This window comes from Arachis hypogaea, chromosome 4 (genome assembly GCF_003086295.3).
Source record: "Arachis hypogaea cultivar Tifrunner chromosome 4, arahy.Tifrunner.gnm2.J5K5, whole genome shotgun sequence".
Taxonomy (NCBI): Eukaryota; Viridiplantae; Streptophyta; class Magnoliopsida; order Fabales; family Fabaceae; genus Arachis; species Arachis hypogaea.
The window spans coordinates 85,170,274-85,176,797 of NC_092039.1; the positions used below are offsets into that span (position 1 = coordinate 85,170,274).

Here is a 6,524-nt window from a genome sequence, read left to right on the forward strand (position 1 = left end):
CCACCAGAAAGGATCATTTTCCTTTACCATTCATAGACCAGATGCTAGAAAGACTAGCAGGTCATGAATACTACTGCTTCCTGGATGGATATTCAGGTTATAATCAAATTGCAGTAGATCCCTAGGATCAAGAGAAAACAGCATTCACATGCCCATCTGGAGTATTTGCATACAGAAGGATGCCATTTGGCCTGTGTAATGCACCTGCAACTTTTCAGAGGTGCATGCTCTCAATTTTCTCTGATATGGTGGAAAAATTTCTGGAAGTCTTCATGGACGACTTTTCAGTATTTGGAGACTCATTCAGCTCCTGCCTTAACCATTTAGCACTTATTCTGAAAAGATGCCAAAAGACTAACCTAGTTTTAAACTGGGAAAAATGTCACTTTATGGTGACTGGAGGAATTGTCCTTGGGCACAAAATTTCGAACAAGGGGATAGAAGTGGACCAAGCTAAGGTAGAAGTAATTGAAAAATTACCACCACCTGCTAATGTTAAGGCAATCAGAAGCTTTCTGGGGCATGCAGGATTCTATAGGAGGTTTATAAAGGATTTTTCAAAAATCGCCAAACCTCTGAGCAACCTGCTAGCTGCAGACACGCCATTTATCTTTGATAAAGAGTGTCTGCAGGCATTTGAGACTCTGAAAGCTAAATTGGTTACAGCACCAATCATCTCTGCACCAGACTGGACATTACCATTTGAACTGATGTGTGATGCCAGTGACCATGCCATTGGTGCAGTGTTGGGACAAAGGCATGACAAGCTTCTGCATGTCATTTACTATGCCAGCCGTGTGCTAAATGATGCACAGAAGAATTACACAACCACAGAAAAAGAGCTACTTGCAGTGGTTTACGCCATTGACAAATTCAGATCTTACTTAGTAGGATCAAAAGTGATTGTGTACACTGATCATGCTGCTCTTAAATATCTACTCACAAAGCAGGATTCAAAACCCAGACTCATCAGATGGGTGTTGCTTCTGCAAGAGTTTGATATAGAAATAAGAGACAGAAAAGGGACAGAGAATCAAGTAGCAGATCACATGTCCTGAATAGAACCAGTGGAAGGGGCGTCCCTCCCTCTCACTGAAATTTCTGAAACCTTTTCGGATGAGCAACTACTAGCCATCCAGGAAGTGCCGTGGTTTGCAGACATTGCAAACTACAAGGCAGTAAGATTCATACCCAAAGAGTACAGTAAGATGCAATCAAAGAAGTTAATCACAGATGCAAAGTACTATCTTTGGGATGAACCATATCTCTTTAAGAGATGTGCAGACGGAGTAATCCGTAGATGTGTGCCTAAAGAAGAAGCACAGAAGATCCTTTGGCATTGCCATGGATCACAGTATGGAGGACATTTTGGAAGTGAACGAACAGCCACAAGAGTCCTCTAAAGTGGCTTTGATGAGCGGATAATTTGTATACTTTTCGGCATTGTTTTTAGTATGTTTTTGATATGATATAGTTAGTTTTTGGTATATTTTTATTAGTTTTTAGTTAAAATTCACTTTTCTGGACTTTACTATGAGTTTGTGTGTTTTTCTGTGATTTCAGGTATTTTCTGGCTGAAATTGAGGGACCTGAGCAAAAATCTGATTCTGAGACCAAAAAGGACTGCAGATGCTGTTGGATTCTGACCTCCCTGCACTCGAAGTGGATTTTCTGGAGCTACAGAAGCCCAATTGGCGCGCTCTCAACGGCTTTGGAAAGTAGACATCCTGGGCTTTCCAGCAATATATGATAGTCCATACTTTGCTCAAGATTTGATGGCCCAAACCGGCGTTCAAAGTCACCTCAGGAAATCCCAGCGTTAAACGCTGGAACTGGCACCCAAATGGGAGTTAAACGCCCAAACTGGCACTAAAGCTGGCGTTTAACTCCAAGAGGAGTCTCTGCACGAAATTTGCTTCATTGCTCAGCCCAAGCACACACCAAGTGGGCCCGGAAGTGGATTTTTATGTCATTTACTCATTTCTGTACACCTTAGGTTACTAGTTTTCTATAAGTAGGACCTTTGACTATTGTATTAGAAGTCTTTGGATCTTTATATCTTTTGATCACTTTTAGATCATTGGGAGGCTAGCCATTCGGCCATGCCTAGACCTTATGCTTATGTATTTTCAACGGTGGAGCTTCTACACACCATAGATTAAGGTGTGGAGCTCTGCTGTACCTCGAGTATTAATGCAATTACTATTGTTCTTCCATTCAACTCCTCTTGTTCTTGTTCCAAGATATCACTTGTTCTTCAACTTGATGAAGGTGATGATTGACGCCCATCACTATTCTCACCCATGAACAAAGTGACTGACAACCACTCTTGTTCTACAAGCATTTGAGGCTTAGTGAATATCTCTTGGATTCCTGATTGCACGATGCATGGTTGATCGCCTGACAACCGAGTGCTCGCCTGACAAACGAGCCAACCATTCCGTGAGATCAGAGTCTTCGTGGTATAGGCAAGAACTGATGGCGGCATTCAAGAGAAACCGGAAGGTCTAACCTTGTCTGTGGTATTCTGAGTAGGATTCAATGACTGAATGACCGTGACGTGCTTCAAACCTGTAACTTACTGGGCGTTAGTGACAGACGCAAAAGAATCACTGGATTCTATTCCAGTAGGGGAGGGAACCACACCGGTGATTGGCAGCACTGTGACAGAGTGTGTGCATTAGCTTTCACTGCGAGGATGGGAGGTAGCTGCTGACAACAGTGAGACCCTACACGAGTTTGCCATGGAAAGGAGTAAGAAGAATTGGATGAAGACTGTAGGAAAGCAGAGAGACGGAAGGGAAGGCATCTTCATACGCTTATCTGAAGTTCCTACCAATGAATTACATAAGTATCACTATCTTTATCTTTTATGTTATTTTCGTTCATCACCATATACATTTGAGTTTGCCTGACTAAGATTTACAAGATGACCATAGCTTGCTTCAATACTAACAATCTCCGTGGGATCGACCCTTACTCGCGTAAGGTTTATTACTTGGACGACCCAGTGCACTTGCTGGTTAGTTGTGCGAAGTTGTGTAATGCCATGGTATTGAGCCACCAAGTTCTTGGAGCCATTACTGGGGATTATGAGAGTTGTGAAAAAGTATTGTTCACAATTTCGCGCACCAAGTTTTTGGCGCCGTTGCCGGGGATTGTTCAAGTTTTGAGCAAGCTTTTGGTAACATCAGTGCCAAGATCCGGCAACAACATCAAGTTTTTGGTGTTATTGCCCGGGATTGTTTAGGCTGGACAACTGACGGTTCATCTTGTTGCTTAGATTAGGTATTTTTTTTTCAGAGCTCTTAAGAATGAATTCTAGTGTTTCAAGGTGATGTTCTTATCATCACCAAAGCTGATTGATCTTCATCAATTTAGCTCTTGAATGCAATGTCCTGCTGAAGCTTGGCCGGCCATGTCTAATTTCTTTAGACTAAAGCTTTAGACTAACATTGCATGATTCCTGGAATTCTCATTAAGAATTTTGATACCTTTATTTTCTTTTTCTACATAATTTTCGAAAAATCAAAAAAAAAAATTATAAAATCATAAAATCCAAAAATATTTCTTTTTTGAGTCTAGAGTCTCATCTTAAGTTTAGTGTCAATTGCATGTTTCTGTTCTTATTGCATTCATGCATGTGTCCTCATTGATCTTCAAGTTGTTCTTGATGATTTCCTTGTTCTGATCTTTGAATTCTATTGACTTGAGTGTTTTGTGTGTCTCATATGCATTTTCGTTTTGTTAGTGTCAGTAGTATACAAACTGCTAAGTTTGGTGTCTTGCATGCATTGTCATTTGATTCTTGTTGCATTTTGGTTTGTCCTTATTATAAAAAATCCAAAAATATTTTTAATTTGTGTCTTTTCAAGACAATAATACAGAGAATTGAAGATTCAGAACATACAGCAGAGGAATTGCACAGAAAAAGCTGGGCGTTCAAAACGCCCAGTGAAGAAGGACAGACTGGCGTTTAAACGCCAGCCAGGGTACCTGGTTGGGCGTTTAACGCCCAAAAGGGTAGCATTTTGGGCGTTAAACGCCAGAATGGATACCATTCTGGGCGTTTAACGCCAGGATGGCACAAGGGGGAAGATTTTGTTTTCAAAATCAATTTTTTTTAAGTTTTCAAAGTTTTTCAAAATCAAATCTTTTTCAAATCAAATCTTTTCAATCAAATCTTTTTCAAAATCAATTTCTTTCCTTTTTCAAAAATACTTATTAACAATTAATGATTTGATTGAACATTTTTTGCCTTTTCTGTTGAGGAAGGTTTTATGTTTGATTCATATCTTTTCTTGTTAGGCAAGTCATTAATTTTTAAAATCATATCTTTTCAAATTGTTTTAAAATCATATCTTTTCAAATTGTTTTCAAATCATATCTTTTAAAATTGTTTTCAAATCATATCTTCTCAATCACATTTTTTTTAAACTAATCATATCTTCTTAACCACATCTTTTTCAAAATAGTTTTCAATCAAATCTTTTTGATTTCTGATTTCAAAATCTTTTTCAAAAATCACTTGATTTCTTTTCCACTTTCATTTTCGAAAATTAAGTAATGTTTTTCAAAAATGCTTTCAAAATTTTCACTTAATTTTCGAAAATTACTTCCCTCCTTCTCACATCCTTCTATTTATGGACTAACACTATCCCTTAATGCAAAATTCGAACTCCATCTTCTTTGATAAGTTCGAATTTTCCACTTCTGTCTTCTACTCTTCTTTTCCTCTGACACTTCAAGGAATCTCTATACTGTGACATAGAGGATTCCACATTTTCTTGTTTCCTTCTCTTTCTTATGAGCAGGAGCAAAGACAAAGGCATTCTTGTTGAAGCTGATCCTGAACCTGAAAGGACCTTGAAGAGAAAGCTAAGAGAAGCCAAAGCACAACTCTCTTTAGAGCACCCGAACGAACTCTTCAAGGAAGAAGAACTCATGGCAGCCGAAAACAACAACAATGCCAACAATGCAAGGAAGGTGCTTGGTGACTTTACTGCACCTACTCCCGATTTCTATGGGAGAAGCATCTCTATCCCTGCCATTGGAGCAAACAACTTTGAGCTTAAGCCTCAATTAGTTTCTCTAATGCAACAGAATTGCAAGTTCCATGGACTTCCACTGGAAGATCCTCATCAGTTTTTAGCTGAGTTCTTGCAAATCTGTGACACAGTCAAGACTAATGGGGTAGACCCTGAGGTCTATAGACTGATGCTATTCCCTTTTGCTGTAAGAGACAGGGCTAGAACATGGTTGGACTCTCAACCTAAAGAAAGCCTGGACTCTTGGGAAAAGCTAGTCAATGCCTTCTTGGCAAAGTTCTTTCCACCTCAAAAATTGAGTAAGCTTAGAGTGGAAGTCCAAACCTTCAGACAGAAGGAAGGAGAATCCCTCTATGAAGCTTGGGAAAGATACAAACAATTGATCAGAAAGTGTCCCACTGATATGCTTTCTGAATGGAGCATCATAAGTATTTTCTATGATGGTCTCTCTGAACTGTCCAAGATGTCCTTGGATAGCTCTTCTGGAGGATCTCTTCATCTGAAGAAGACGCCTACTGAAGCTCAAGAACTGATTGAAATGGTTGCAAATAACCAATTCATGTACACTTCTGAAAGAAATCCTGTGAACAATGGGACTAGTCAGAAGAAAGGAGTTCTTGAGATTGACACTCTGAATGCCATATTGGCTCAGAATAAAATATTGACTCAACAAGTCAATATGATTTCTCAAAGTCTGTCTGGGATGCAAAATGCACCAAGCAGTACTAAGGAAGCTTCATTTGAGGAAGAAGCTTATGATCCTGAGAACCCTTCAATAGAAGAGGTGAATTACATGGGAGAACCCTATGGAAACACCTACAATCCTTCATGGAGGAATCATCCAAATCTTTCATGGAAGGATCAACAGAGACCTCAACAAGGTTTCAACAATAATAATGGTGGAAGGAACAGGTTTAGCAATAGCAAGCCTTTTCCATCATCTTCTCAGCAACAGACAGAGAGTTCTAAGCAGAATACCTCTGACTTAGCAACTATGGTCTCTGATCTGATCAAAACCACTCAAAGTTTCATGACTGAAACTAGGTCCTCCATCAGAAATCTGGAAGGACAAGTGGGTCAGCTGAGCAAGAAAATTACTAAACTCCCTCCAAGTACTCTTCCAAGCAATACAGAAGAAAATCCAAAAGGAGAGTGCAAGGCCATCAATATGGCCGAATTCTGGGAGGAAGAAGAGGCAGTGAACGCCACTGAGGAAGGCCTCACTGGGCGTCCACTGACCTCCAATGAGTTCCCCAATGAGGAACCTTGGGAATCTGAGGCTCAAGATGAGACCATAGAGATTCCATTGGACTTACTTCTGCCATTCATGAGCTCTGATGAGTATTCTTCTTCTGAAGAGGATGAGTATGTCACTGAAGAGCAAGTTGCTAAATACCTTGGAGCAATCATGAAACTAAATGACAAGTTATTTGGAAATGAGACTTGGGAGGATGAACCCCCTTTGCTCACCAAAGA

At 39.8% G+C, this 6,524-nt stretch overlaps 1 non-coding gene across 1 annotated transcript; it reads right to left on the reverse strand.

The window, feature by feature from the left end:
- Positions 1–5,349: 5,349 nt before the first annotated feature.
- On the reverse strand, positions 5,350–5,457 carry LOC112798979 (small nucleolar RNA R71). The gene has a single exon (XR_003200571.1). It is a non-coding gene; the product is annotated as a small nucleolar RNA R71 (small nucleolar RNA).
- Positions 5,458–6,524: the final 1,067 nt, after the last annotated feature.